This window comes from Mobula birostris, chromosome 6 (genome assembly GCF_030028105.1).
Source record: "Mobula birostris isolate sMobBir1 chromosome 6, sMobBir1.hap1, whole genome shotgun sequence".
NCBI classification, from domain to species: Eukaryota; Metazoa; Chordata; class Chondrichthyes; order Myliobatiformes; family Myliobatidae; genus Mobula; species Mobula birostris.
Genome location: NC_092375.1, coordinates 196,532,122 through 196,546,927, shown reverse-complemented (window position 1 = coordinate 196,546,927; position 14,806 = coordinate 196,532,122). Strand labels below are relative to the sequence as shown.

General features: G+C 42.8%; 1 protein-coding gene across 2 annotated transcripts in view; it reads right to left on the bottom strand.

Annotated features, from left to right (window-relative positions):
- mgat5 (alpha-1,6-mannosylglycoprotein 6-beta-N-acetylglucosaminyltransferase) overlaps positions 1–14,806 on the bottom strand; it is a 212,321-nt gene that overhangs the window by 15,386 nt on the left and 182,129 nt on the right. The gene's annotated exons all lie outside the window — the stretch shown is intronic.

Here is a 14,806-nt window from a genome sequence, read left to right as displayed (position 1 = left end):
TTAAATATAGAGAAAGACTTGGTCTCCACAGCTACATGTGGCAAAGAATTCCACAGATTCACCACTCTCTTGCTAAAAGTTTGGTAGAAGCCACCCATTGAAGACAAATGAGAGAAATTCTTTCTCCCCTTCATAAATGTGAATCTTTAAAATGATCTTCCTTAAAGGAAGATAGAATTAGAGTTTTAGGAAGGACAGGTAGATAGATCATTGACATGCAATAGGGTGAGAAGTTAGTAGATGGGGTTGTGGAGTTCAGGTACAACCATATCCACTATAAAGTTATAAGGTGGATCAAGGCTGAGGGACGAAGAGGCCTGCTTCTGTTCGGATCGTTATGTCATTGATTAGTCATACAGCTTGGAAACAGGCCCACCAGCCCATGGTGACCAATCCATCTTAATCTCATTTGGCCTATAATCTTCTAAACTTTTCCAATCCATGTACCTGTCTAAATGTTATTTAAAAGTTGTTATTTTAGCTCCTTCAACCACTTACTCTAGCAACTGATACTTCATAGATACCACTCTGTGTAAAAGAAAAATTGCCACTCTTTCATTAGAACGGGTAAGTCCCCGGGGCCTGACGGAATATTCCCCAGGCTGCTCCACGAGGCAAGAGAAGGGATTGCTGAGCCTCTGGCTAGGATCTTTATGTCCTTGTTGTCCACAGGAGTGGTACCGGAGGATTGGAGGGAGGTGAATGTTGTCCCCTTGTTCAAAAAAGGTAGTAGGGATAGTCCGGGTAGTTATAGACCAGTGAGTCTTGCGTCTGTGGTGGGAAAGCTGTTGGAAAAGATTCTTAGAGATAGGATCTATAGGCATTTAGAGAATCATGGTCTGATCAGGGACAGTCAGCATGGCTTTGTGAAAGGCAGATCTTGTCTAACAAGCCTGATAAGAGTTCTTTGAGGAGGTGACCAGGCATATAGATGAGGGTAGTGCAGTGGATGTGATCTATATGGATTTTAGTAAGGCATTTGACAAGGTTCCACATGATAGGCTTATTCAGAAAGTCAGAAGGCATGGGATCCAGGGAAGTTTGGCCAGGTGGATTCAGAATTGGCTTGCCTGCAGAAGCAGAGGGTCATGGTGGAGGGAGTACATTCAGATTGGAGGATCTGAATTGAAAGCAAACTTTTAAAAGATAGAAGTCAATTTTATATTCAGGGAGATAAAACTGGTAAGCTACTGGCTGATCAATTGAAGCCATTTACAGCCAAGCGGCAGATTGAAGAAATATGTAAAATTAATGGGGATCACTTTGAAATTACTCAAACACGAGGAAATCTGCAGATGCTGGAAATTCAAACAACGCACATCAAAGTTGCTGGTGAACGCAGCAGGCCAGGCAGCATCTCTAGGAAGAGGTACAGTCGACGTTTCAGGCCAAGACCCTTTGTCAGGACTAACTGAAGGAAGAGCTAGTAAGAGATTTGAAAGTGGGAGGGGGAGGGGGAGGGGGAGATCCAAAATGATAGGAGAAGACAGAAAGGGGAGGGATGGAGCTAAGAGCTGGACAGGTGATTGGCAAAAGGGGTATGAGAGGATCATGGGACAGGAGGCCTAGGGAGATAGACAAGGGGGAGGGGGGGAAAAGCCCAGAGGGATGGGCAAGGGGTATAGTGAGAGGGACAGAGGGAGAAAAAGGAGAGAGAGAGAAAGAATGTGTGTATATAAATAAATAATGGATGGGGTACGAGGGGGAGGTGGGGCATTAGGATAAGTTTGAGAACTCAATGTTCATGCCATCAGGTTGGAGGCTACCCAGACCACCTAATTTGCAGGTATTGGCTTTTATGTCTCTTATGGCCAAGAGGGCGATCTTGCTCAAGTGGAAGGAGGCCGGCCCGCCCAATCATGTTCAATGGTTATCTGACATTATGTTGTGCCTTGATCTAGAGAAGATTCGTTGTTCAATTTCCGATTCTAAACATGATTATCTAATGTTATAGGGACCCTTTCTGAATTATTTTCACAATCTTTGAATTGTTATTAAAGCATGGATCTGAGCCATGATTATTATATCATATGGTAAGGTATTTTTCATTTTTCTTTTTTTTAACCAATCAGCTCATTTTGGTAGTGGGGGTAAATCTTTTTAATAAAATACAATTATTTTATTCTATTTCATTTCATAATTAAATCTTTTTTTATACATGATTGGATTGGAATATGGGATACTGGGATCATACTACTGTGATTTAAGTGTAACGTAATTCATATTATTTACTTGTATCCTTATGAATTTTGTATTTGTATTCATGTAATTTATATAATATCAATAAAAATATTGAAGAAGAAAGGAGTTGAGTTACAGGGAAAGACTGAACAGGTTAGGACTTTATTCCTTGGAGCGTAGAAGAATGAGGGGGGATTTGATGGAGGTTTACAAAATTATGAGGGGTATAGACAGAGTAAATGTGAATAGGCTCTTTCCACCTTAGATTAGGAGAGATAAATACGAGAGGACATGGCTTTAGGATGAAAGGAGAAAGGTTCAGGGGGAACATTAGGGGGAACTTCTTCACTCAGAGAGTGGTGGGAGTGTGGAACGAGCTGCCATCTGACGTGGTAAATGTGGGCTCACTCTTAAGTTTTAAGAATAAATTGGATAGGTACATGGATGGGAGAGGTCTGGAGGGTTATGGACTGGGTGCAGGTCAGTGGGACTAGCAGAATAATGTTTCGGCACAGACTGAAAGGGCCGAATAGCCTGTTTTCTGTGCTGTAGTGTTCTATGGTTCTATCAATGTCCCGTTGTAACCTCTGACAGCCTTCCACACTATCCACAACACCCCCAACCTTTGTGTCACCAGCATATTTACTAACCCATCCCTCCACTTCCTCATCCAGGTCATTTATAAAAATCACAAAGAGTAGGGGTCCCAGAACAGATCCCTGAGGCACACCACTGGTCACCGGTCTCCATGCAGAATACGACCCGTCTACAACCACTCCTTACCTTCTGTGGGCAAGCCAGTTCTGGAACCACAAAGCAATGTCCCCTTGGATCCCATGCATTCTTACTTTCTCAATAAGCCTTGCATGGGGTACCTTATCAAATGCCTTGCTAAAATCCATATACATTACAGTGATGAAATGTTTTGAACGGCTTGTCAAGCCTCATATCACAGTCAGCCTCCCCTCATCACTGGATCCTCTGCAGTTTGCTTATCGTCCAAATCGCTCTACGGAGGATGCAATATCCACCACACTGCACACAGTTCTCTCTCACTTGGACAACAAAGACACTTATGCCAGAATCCTGTACATTGATTTCAGTTCAGCGTTCAATACCATCATCCCTCAGAGACTAGTGGAGAAACTGTCGCTGCTTGGCCTTAACACTGCCATGTGTCGCTGGATTCTGGATTTCTTGACAGAGAGACCACAGTCAGTCCGTGTTGGCAGGAACATCTCTGACTCCATCACACTGAGCACTGGATCCCCACAAGGCTGTGTGCTTAGCCCACTGCTGTTTACACTGCTAACACATGACTATGCAGCCAGATTCAAGGAGAACTTGATCATTAAATTTGCAGACGATACCACAGTGGTGAGGCTCATCAGCAAAAATGATGAAACAGTGTACAGGGAGGAGGTCAAACACCTAGAAAGCTGGAGCAGTGATAACAACTTGATGCTTAATGTCACCAAAACCAAGGAGATGATCGTTGATTTCAGACGGTCTCAGCCTGAGCACACACCCCTCAGCATCAGCGGCTCCACAGTGGAGAGAGTGGAAAACATCAAATTCCTTGGGGTGCAGATCTCGGACAATCTCACCTGGTCCAGGAACACCACTGGGATTGTGAAACGGGCCCAGCAGAGATTGCACTTTCTGAGGAAGCTTAAACAAGCATCACTCCCCACTGACATCTTAACTACATTCTACAGAGAGGTGTGGTTGAGAGTGTGCTGACCTTTTGCATCACAACCTGGTACTCCAGCTGCAGTGCTGTTGACAAAAAAGCCTTGCAGAGGGTGGTTAGGGGAGCAGAGAAGGTTATTGGGGTCTCCCTACCTTCTGTCCAAGACCTCTTTCAGAGTCAATGCCTCCAGAAGACATGGTACGTCACTAAAGACCTCTCACACCCTCTCCATGAACTGTTTGTTCTTCTGCCATCAGGCAAACGTTACAGGAGCACCAAAACTAAAACCACAAGGCTACTAAACAGCTTCCTCCCACAGGCAGTCAGACTGCTAAATAGCTGCTCCACCTGACTCTGCTTTGGACACTTTTAACTTGCACTGGACACTTATAACTGGATTTTAACTGACATGTGGCTGTTTTACTATTTATTGTTATGTTTATTATTTAGTGTTGTGTTCGTTATGTTATGATTGCACTGTTCCTGGGAAACGCTGGCTCATTCTGCCATGCAGAGCTGATGTACGGTTAGAATGACAATAAAGTTTTTTGAATCTTGAATCTTGAATTGAATCTACGGCTCTACCTTCATCAATGTGTTTGGTCACACCCTCAAAAAATTCAATTAAGCTCATAATTGAATAAGACTGGCCTTTGACAAAGCCATGCTGACTACTCCTAATCATATTATGCCTCTCCAAATGTTCATAAATCCTGCCTCTCAGGATCTTCTCCATCAACTTACCAACCACTGAAGTAAGACTCACGGTCTGTAATTTCCTGAGCTATCTCTACTCCCTTTCTTGAATAATGGAACAACATCCGCAACCCTCCAATCTTCTGGAACCTCTCCTGCCCTCATTGATAATGCAAGGATCATCGCCAGAGGCTCGGCAATCTCCTCCCTCACTTCCCACAGTAGCCTGGGGTATATCCCATCCGGTCCCAATGACTTATCCAACTTGATGCTTTCCAAAAGCTCCAGCACATCCTCTTTCTTAATATCTACATGCTCAAGCTCTTCAGTCCACTGCAAGTCATCCCTACAATCGCCAAGATCCTTTTCCGTAGTGAATACTGAAGCAAAGTATTCATTAAGTACCTCTGCCATCTGCTCCGGTTCCATACACACTTTTTCACTTGACTGGTCCTACTCTCTCACATCTTATCCTCTTGCTCTTCACATACTTGTAGAATGCCTTGGGGTTTTCCTTAATCCTGTCTGCCAAGGCCTTCTCATGGCCCCTTCTGGCTCTCCAAATTTCTTTCTTAATCTCCTTTCTGTTAGCCTTATAATCTTCTAGATCTTTATCATTACCTAGTTTTTTGAACCTTTTGTAAGCTCTTCTTTTCTTCTAGACTAGATTTACAACAGCCTTTGTACACCATGGTTCCTGTACCCTACCATCCTTTCCCTGTCTCACTGGAACATATCTATGCAGAACCCCACACAAATAACCCCTGAACATCTGCCACATTTCTTCCGTATGTTTCCCTTAGAACATCTGTTTCCAATTTTTGCTTCCAAGTTCCTGCCTGATAGCCTCATATTTCCCCTTACTCCAATTAAATGATTCCCTAACTTGTCTGTTCCTATCCCTCTTCAATGCTATGGTAAAGGAGATAGATTTGTGATCACTACCTCCAAAATGCTCTCCCACTGAGAGACCTGACACCTAACCAGGTTCATTTCCCAATACTAGATCAAGTATAGCCTCTCCTCTTGTAGACTTATCTACATATTGTGTCAAGAAACATTCCTGAACACACCTAACAAACTCCACCTCATCTAAACCCCTCACTCTAGGGACATGCCAATCAATATTTGGGAAACTACTATCTCCCACCACAACAACCCTGTTATTATTACTCCTCTCCAGAATCTGTCTCCCTATCTGCTCCTCGATATCCCTGTTACCATTGGGTGGTCTGTTAAAAAACACCCACTAGAGTTATTGACCTCTCCCTAATTTCCACCCACAGAGACTCTGTAGACAACCCCTCCATGACTTCTTCCTTTTCTGCAGCCATGACACTATCTCTGATCCACAGTGCCACGTCCCCACCTCTTTTGCCTCCCTCCCTGTGATTTCTGAAACATCTAAAGCCTGGCACTCGAAGTAGCCATTCCTGCCCCTGCACCATCCAAGTCTCTGTAATGGCCACAACATTATAGCTCCAAGTGTTGATCCACTTGGATCAATGGAGAAGAGAATAATCTAGGGAAAACGCCACTCTCCTGCTATACCCTCTTTGCACATGTTAGGATGCACAGGAAACCCTAGGGAGATATATCTGGAGGATTGTGTTTTTTAAAGGTGGCATTGACATCAATCTTCTACCTTTCACACATAATTTTGCATGGAACACACAAAGGGGAAGATCGCCATAGCTTTGAAGTTCACAGCCAGGACATCACTTTAGCTGATCGCATTGGAAATCTGTCACATTTTGCAGCTTGTAACTCATTAACTTGTTGCATCATTGTCTGGTACAGAGGTTCCAATGCACAGAACAGCAATACACTGTAGATAGCTGTCGACTCAGCCATTTCCATCATGGATACAACACTCTCCCACCGTTGAGAACATACACAGGACGTGGTATCGTTGACCATAAAACCATTTGGCCCATCAAGTCTGCTCCGCCATTTCATCATGGCCGATCCATTTTCCCTCTCAGCCTCATTCTTCATACTTCTCCCAAAATCCCTTCATGCCCTGACTTATCAAGAATCTATCGACCTCTACCTTAAAGTAACCCAATGACTTGGCCTCCATAGCCACCTGTGGCTAGGAATTCCACAGATTCACAACTCTCTGGCTAAAGAAATTCTTCCTCATCTCCGTAGTAAAAGGATATCCTTCTATTCTGACGCTGTGTCCTCTGGTCTTAGGCTTCCCCACCACAGGAACCATAGAAAACATTCTATCCACATCCACTCTCTCCAGGTCTTTCAACATTCTACAGGTTTCAATGAAGCTGCCCCTCATTCTTCTGAATTCTAGTGTGTACAGGCTCAGAGCCATCAAATGCTCTTCATAAGACATACCTTTCAGTTCTGGAATCATTTTCGCGAACCTCCTATGAACCCTCTCCAATGTCAATGTCCACTAAGGAAAGTAGCATCCATCATTAAAGACCCTCACCATCAAGGACATGCCCTCTTCTTGTTACTACCATCAGGGAGTTTTACAGGACCTAAATTTTCATTGATTCAGAAACAGCTTCTTCCCCTCTCTCATCAGATTTCTGAACTGTCCATGAACATTACCTCATTATTCTTTGTTTCTGCACTGTTTTGTAATAAATAGTAATTTTATGCTTTTGAACTGTACTGCTGCCGTAAAACAAAAAAAAAATCATGTCATATAAACCTGATGCTGACTGATACACTGACCATGCAGAAAAAGCTGTTCACCCACAACAGTTACATTTATCATTCACCTTGGAGAGGGTGAAGCAGCACAAATCTGCCAGACTGCAAATTTGCCACCAATAAGTGATAGACACATCAACATAAAACCCTTCAACAACCGTAACAATAATCACTACAGAAGTGTAGCTGAATTATGATCACCACTAGCATCTTGTTGTCAAAGCTACAGTGGCATGCAAAAGTTTGGGCACCCCAGTCAAAATTTCTGTTCCTGTGAATAGCTAAGCGAGTAAAAGATGAGCTGATTTCCAAAAGGCATAAAGTTAAAGATGACACATTTCTTTAATATTTTAAGCAAGAAAACTTTTTTATTTCCACCTTTTACAGTTTCAAAATAACAAAAAAAGGAAAAGGGCCCGAATCAAAAGTTTGGGCACCCTGCATGGCAGTACTTAGTAACATCCGCTTTGGCAAGTATCACAGCTTGTAAATGCTTTTTGTAGCCAGCTAAGAGTCTTTCAATTCTTGTTTGGGGGATTTTCACCCATTCTTCCTTGCAAAAGGCTTCTAGTTCTGTGAGATTCTTGGGCCATCTTGCATGCACTGCTCTTTTGAGGTCTATCCACAGATTCTCGATGATGTTTAGGTCAGGGGACTGTGAGGGCCATGGCAAAACCTTCAGCGTGCACCTCACAAGGTAGTCCATTGTGGATTTTGAGGTGTGCTTAGGGTCATTATCCTGTTGTAGAAGTCATCCTCTTTTCATCTTCGGCTTTTTTACAGACGGTGTAATGTTTGCTTCCAGAATTTGCTGGTATTTAATTGAATTCATTCTTCCCTCGACCAGTGAAATGTTCCTCGTGCCACTGGCTGCAACACAAACCCAAAGCATGATCGACCCACCCCGTGCTTAACAGTTGGAAAGGGGTTCTTTTCATGAAATTCTGCACCCTTTTTTCTCCAAACATACCTTTGCTCATTGTGGCCAAAAAGTTCTATTCAAAAGGTTCAAAGGAACATCTAAACAAGCCTGATGCATTTTGGAAATAAGTCCTGTGGACTGATGAAGTTAAAATAGAACTTTATGCTATGCGGGGTGCCCAAGCTTTTGCTTTGGGCCCATTTCCTTTTTTGTTATTTTGAAACTGTAAAAGATGGAAATAAAAAAGTTTTCTTGCTTATGTAAGGGGTTTCTTCTTTTATGTTACTGCCTATGTTAATTAAAATGGCTTCTTTGTTATGTTAAATGCTGATAAAGTCTCTAGTTAGCACTTTGTTTGGGTTATAACAGAGTAAATGAACTAATGGGTGTCCGTGTTATTCTTTCTTGGGGTGATATGCTGTCTCATATGGCTGGGACCAGGGGGTTTTGGCGGGGAGTTAGAGGAGAGACCGGGAGGACAACAGATGTACTGGGAGTGCTCTGGTTGATCACTCTGGGTGGTCCTGAGCTGCGAGTCGAAGGGGTCAGAGTGGTCCTGAAGAGGTCCCCGAGTTCCAACGTGTGAACGAAGAATTTGAACTTTGATAAGTCTGGCGCCTTTTCCATTCTTTTCTTTGTATTGAACTTCTATTAATCTCATAGACTTAGTAATATCTATAAAGTGTAATTGGTAAAACGTACATTGTGTGATGGCTGATGATTGATGTTTGAAACCAAATCAGGTGGCAGTTGTACAGCAACCGACATAAACGGAGACAAGGTAGGCGGCGGCGGCCGGGGTTTCCCCTAGATAACTATGAGCCAATATAGCTGAGCGTTACACTTAAAATATTAAAAAAATGTGTCATCTTTAACTTTATGCCTTTCGGAAATCAGTTCATCTTTTACTCGCTTAGCTATTCACAGTAACAGAAATTTTGACCGGAGTGCCCAAACTTTTGCATGCCACTGTATATACTGGGGGAATCACATGATTTACTCTTGGGGAAATGATTGTACCATGGAATTTCCAGGAATTAAATCTAGGAGATAGTCATGAAAATGAAAGCCAAAATATGTTTCAATTTTCTTTGCATTCACTATAAATAAATCAGAAGTCTGATGATTGACAGTCAAGCATCATCAATCATTTGGCATCACAGTTGGCCATGGGAAGGTAAGACACTGCAAGGATGCCTGTAGTGGCAGGATGAGGAACAGGCTCTTAGTTGCAAGACAGCGTGTGATGAAAATTCCAGGAGCATTCCCCAGAGTTGGAAATTTTGTTACACTTTGTTACATTCACTCAGTTTTACAAGATATGATGGGTTATCAACGATGTGCATCTTAAATTGGTAACAAGGTTGGCACACACATTGTGGGCCAAAGAGCCTGTTACTGTGTTGAAGTATGCCATGGTCTTTATGCACTTCATGATGCTGCGGGTAACCAAAATCATATCCACAGCCAGGAGATAACTTGGGAATGCAACACTGGAGCCCTACAAAGAATTTGCTTCTTTGATTGGACAACATCTCCACAGATGTTCTCCCCATTGCAACCTTTTGCAGCTTCCACACTCTTAAGAGAAGTATCTTTTACTTGTGCTGCATGCATGGCACAGTAGGGTAGTGGCTACTGTAATGCTTTACGGTGCCAGTGATTGGGCTTCAATTTCTGCCACTGTTTGTAAGCAGTTTATATATTTTCCCTGTGACTACGTGGGTTTCTACTGAGTTCCTCCAGCATTTTGTGTGTATTGCCTTGGACTTCCAGCATCTGCAGACATTCTCGTGCTTATCGGTTTCCTTCCACATCGCAAAGACGTATGTAAGGGTTAGTAAGTTCTGGGCATACTTTTGTAAACTTACTGGCTATCTTGAGTGAGCTCTTCCCACCCTGTCTCCTGTAAAAATGCAATCACAGGACAATTTACAATGACCATTTAACCAACATGGTACGTCTTTGTACTGTGGATGGAAACCAGAGCACCTGAGAAAAATCCTTGCATTCCACAGAGAGGATGTACACCCCTCATGCCAGTGCAATGGTAATAGGAGGAAGCTATTGAGATCCTAAACTTCTTTTATAGGGAAAGTTAGAGGCCATTCAGCTCATCAAGTTTTGCCATTGCTGATTTGCACTTCTAGATATCTTGGTGCTTCAACCAACACTCAGCATTTTTTTGTGAGAGCTAGTTCCAGGTTTTGACTGGGAGAGTAATAGTACTTCCTAGTTCCAGGGAACAGATATGGCTTTCTTTTCCAAGACATCAGAGGTTCTCTCTTTCTTCAAAGAACAGGCTTTCTCTTCCTCCACCATTGACACTGCCCTCACCCACACTCTCCTCCGTTTGCTGGACCTCTGCCCTGACCCCATCTTACCATCGTCTTAACAGGGATAGAGTTCCTCTTGTTCTCACATTCCAGCCCGTGAGCCTCCACATCCAACACAACATTCTCTGCAACTTCCGCCATATTCAACAGGATCCTGGTCCTTCGAGACACGCCGCACCAACAACCCTAAAACCCGGATTTTACCCTAACTTAATCACAGGACAATTTACAATGACCATTTAACCAACATGGTACGTCTTTGTACTGTGGGTGGAAACCAGAGCACCCGGGAGAAATCCCTGCATTCCACAGAGAGGATGTACAGAGACTCCTTACAGAATGGCGCTGGATTTGAACATCCCGAGCTGTAATAGCATCGTGCTAAGGGCTACTTCTCTACCACCAAACACATCTTTATTTCCTTGTCTATTTCTCCCTCCCCAATAATCTCTCTCCTGGCACATATCCCTAAACGTGACAGAAATGCTACACCTACTCATTCACCCCCTCTCTCATCTCTATTCAAGGCCAAAAACTGTCCTAAGTGAGGTAACACTATACCTGGGAATCTGTTGGGGTCATATATTGTATCCAGAACTCCCGATGCGGCATCCTCTACGTTGGTTAGACCAATGTAAATTGGAAGACAACTTTCTCAAGCATCTTTGCTCCATTTACAAAAAGTGAAATTTCCCGCTGGCCAACTATTTTAATTCTTATCCCTATTCCTATTCCGACATATTGATCCAGGGCCTTCTCTGCTGCCACGATGGGGACACTCTCAGAGTAGAGAAACAACACTTTATATTCCATCTTGGTAGCCTGCAACCTGATGGCACTAACATCGATTTCTCCAGCTTCCAGTAATCCTTGGGGGAGGATCAAGAACAGGCTCAAGAGAACGATCCATGGAATGAAAGAATTAATGACAAAGGGTTGTTTGATTGCTCTGAGCCTGTACTCACTGGAGTTTAGAAGAATCAGGGAGGATCTCATTGAAACCTATGAAATATTGAAAGACTTAAGACGGAGTGGACGTGAAGAGGATGTTTCCAACGGTGCAGGAGTCTAGGACCAGAGGGCACAGCCTCAAAATACATATACGTCCCTTTAGAACGGAGATGAGGAGGAATTGCTTTCACCAGAGTATGGTGGAATTCATTATCACAAATAACCGTGAAGGTGAAGATATTCAGGTATATTTAATGTAGAAGTTGACAGGCTCTTAGTTAGTAAAGGTGTCAAAGGTTACAGGGAAAAGGCAGGAGACGAGTTGAGAGAAATAATAAATCAGCTATGATCAAATGGTGGAGCAGATTAGATGGGCCAAATAGCCTAATTCTGCTCCTATGTTTTACAGTCACCGCCAACTCTTTGTAGAATTCAAACTCCACCAGGAGACGGAGTTGCTGTATTTGATAGAATTCAGTAGCCCAGAATGTCATCACAGATAATGTAAAATAAATAATCATGTTTATATTATGGAGCAAAAGGCAAGCTGTTGGAGGATCTGAATAGGTCAGGCAACTTCTATGGAGGGAAATGGACAGCTGATGTTTAGATCAAGACCTTTCACCTGGACTAAAACTTCCATTTCCCCTCAAATTCATTTTGACTATTTCTGACACCTCTCTCCCCTTTCTTAGCCTGATTCTATCTCATTAGTCAAGTTATCCATTGACCTTAACTACAAAGACACTGACTCCAACAGCTACCAAGATAACACCTGTCTCCAAGGAAGCTGTACAATCTCGGCCATATTTGTTCTTGAAATTATGGCTTCCATTCCAAGACATCTGAGATGTTCTCGTTTTTATGAAATGTGGCTTCTTCTACACTTCCCCTTCCCAGCTCACTGTTATTGATGGATTCCTGACCGGCATCTCCTGCTGCTCGCACCCCATCTCCCCCAGGAACGAACAGGGATAGCTTTCAGCCATGCAGCCTGCAGCAAATCATTCTTCGATATTTCTGCCAAATATAATGTGTTCCCAATACCAGTCACAACTTCCTCTTCTGCTTTGCATGAGGAATACTTTCTTCATGACTCAAACACTCATTCCTCCCCTTCTCTAGGCACTTTCCTCTGCAAACTCAGATGTAACTTCTTTACCTTCATCCAGGGACCTATAGCTCTTTGGGTGAGACAGAGATTCAAATGCACCTCTAATCTTTTATGTTACATTCATCATGATCAATGGGATCAGTGACACAAAGTCAGACTAAGTAAGCACCTGCACTCTGTCAGCAAAGGACTTTCCATTGTCAGTCTTTTTAATTCCCCTTCCCATTCTGACTTATCTGTCTTCAGCTTCCTCTATACCATTGTGACCAAACAAATTAGAAAAATAGCACCATGTATTCTGCCAGTGTCTGTTGAGAACGATGATGACGATATCACGATGCCTCTGATGACAGCAAAGCCCAAAGTGGGTTGGCGCAGATGTGCCCACAGGTTGGGCATGTTACGGCCACTGAAGGGTCGGGCTGTCTCTCCTAGCGGTCCTGGCACTTTTGAACAAGCTCTTTCAGCCGCTGCTCTTCGAATGTGCTGGTGCCTTTGAAGACTGCCAGGTGCCAGGCATTGCAGTCTTTGGCCAAAGCCTCCCAACCAGTCACAAGGATAATACATGCCTTCAAGGACACTTTCACACAGTTTTTATAGCGCTTTATGGTGCCTCCTTGCCTTCTGGTGCTATGTGCCAGCTTGGAAAAGAATACCATCTTTAGAAGGCAGTGTAATAGAGTAAGACAACTGTGCTGCTCCAAAGAGCACTATATGAGGTTATTCTTACCTCAGCCATTAGGCTCTATAGTGAGTCAATCTATAGCCAGGGAAGTGATGTGTCCCCCCCGGTTAAAATGTTTGAGGTAACTTATTTTTTACTCTCTTCTAATATTTGTATATATGTGCACTTGTAATGCTACTGTGACACATTAATTTCCTTTGGGTTCAATAAAGTATTCCATATTCTGTAGCCATTGTTTCACCACTTATATATTCCAGTCTCTGTCACCATCTCCACCCTTCCCTCTGTCAACTAATTCCTTCTGCCAGTCAGCCACTCGCTACGTGAATCCACCTATCACTGCCAGGTTTCTCCCACCCCTTTCCTTAACTCTTTCTACTGATTATATCCCCGCTATAATTTCAATCCAGATGAAGGGCCTTGATATGACACACCAGTGCTTGATTTCCCTCCACAGTTGCTGCCAGACCTGCTGAGTTCAAATTCTTGTTTAATTGTCTTTCAACCATATATGAATACCAATGAATATAGCCAAAAGAAACAGTGTTACTCTGGGGCCAAGGTGCAAAGCACAGAACCGACAGCACAAGGCACATATCATATCAGTAAAATACCGCCCAACAAAAAAAAAGTTCCTCAAGCAGCTTTTTCTTTTTGCTGCAGATTCCATGTTTATATATAATGGCTTTTATAACTCCTTCAAGGTGTCCAAAAGTGCTTTAAGCCAAAATATATTGTGAAGGATAATGTTGTGAGGCAGAAAACATCAACATACTGACAACAAGTTCCAAGATGCTACAATATGACCAGATAACTTGTTATTTAAAAAACACACTGTCAAATGTGCAGGGCATCAGGCAAAACTCTATAGCTTTTCTTTCAAATAATGCCACAGGTTCAAGTATGTGACAGGAAGAAAAAAAATCGAGAGTAACATACTTGACCTACTATTTTATCAATTCAATTTCAAATTAAGTAGTAATCTACAAGTTGAGCAAGAGGCAAGGTGCATTATTTTGTCTTAGGGTCTTCCACGTTCTACAATGGAAGCCTTAAATTTAGATTTTATACTCTCACCATGCCATAGGTAACAAGAATTAAAATATATTCACCAGGGTAAAAGCAGGATTGAAGTTTAAATTTGCAAGATAAGTTTCCCAAATATAATTTGTGTTTCTCAAGATCAGAAGATAAAGAGATGATCCAGTCAAAGCTTATAAAGTGCCAAAGGAATTTCATTGTTTCCCTTCATCTGTGACAATAATAACCACATTACCAATGAATGAATGGATCTTGCAAAAATGCCATCCTCTTCTCGCAATTCCTCGATCTCCGCCGCATCTGCTCTCAGGATAAGGCTTTTCATTCCAGGACGAAGGAGATGTCCTCCTTTTTTAAGGAAAGGGGCTTCCCTTCCTCCACCATCAACTCTGCTCTCAAATGCATCTCCCCCATTTCACGCACATCTGCTCTCACTCCATCCTCCCGCCACCCCACTAGGAATAGGGTTCCCCTGGTCCTCACCTACCACCCCACCAGCCTCTGG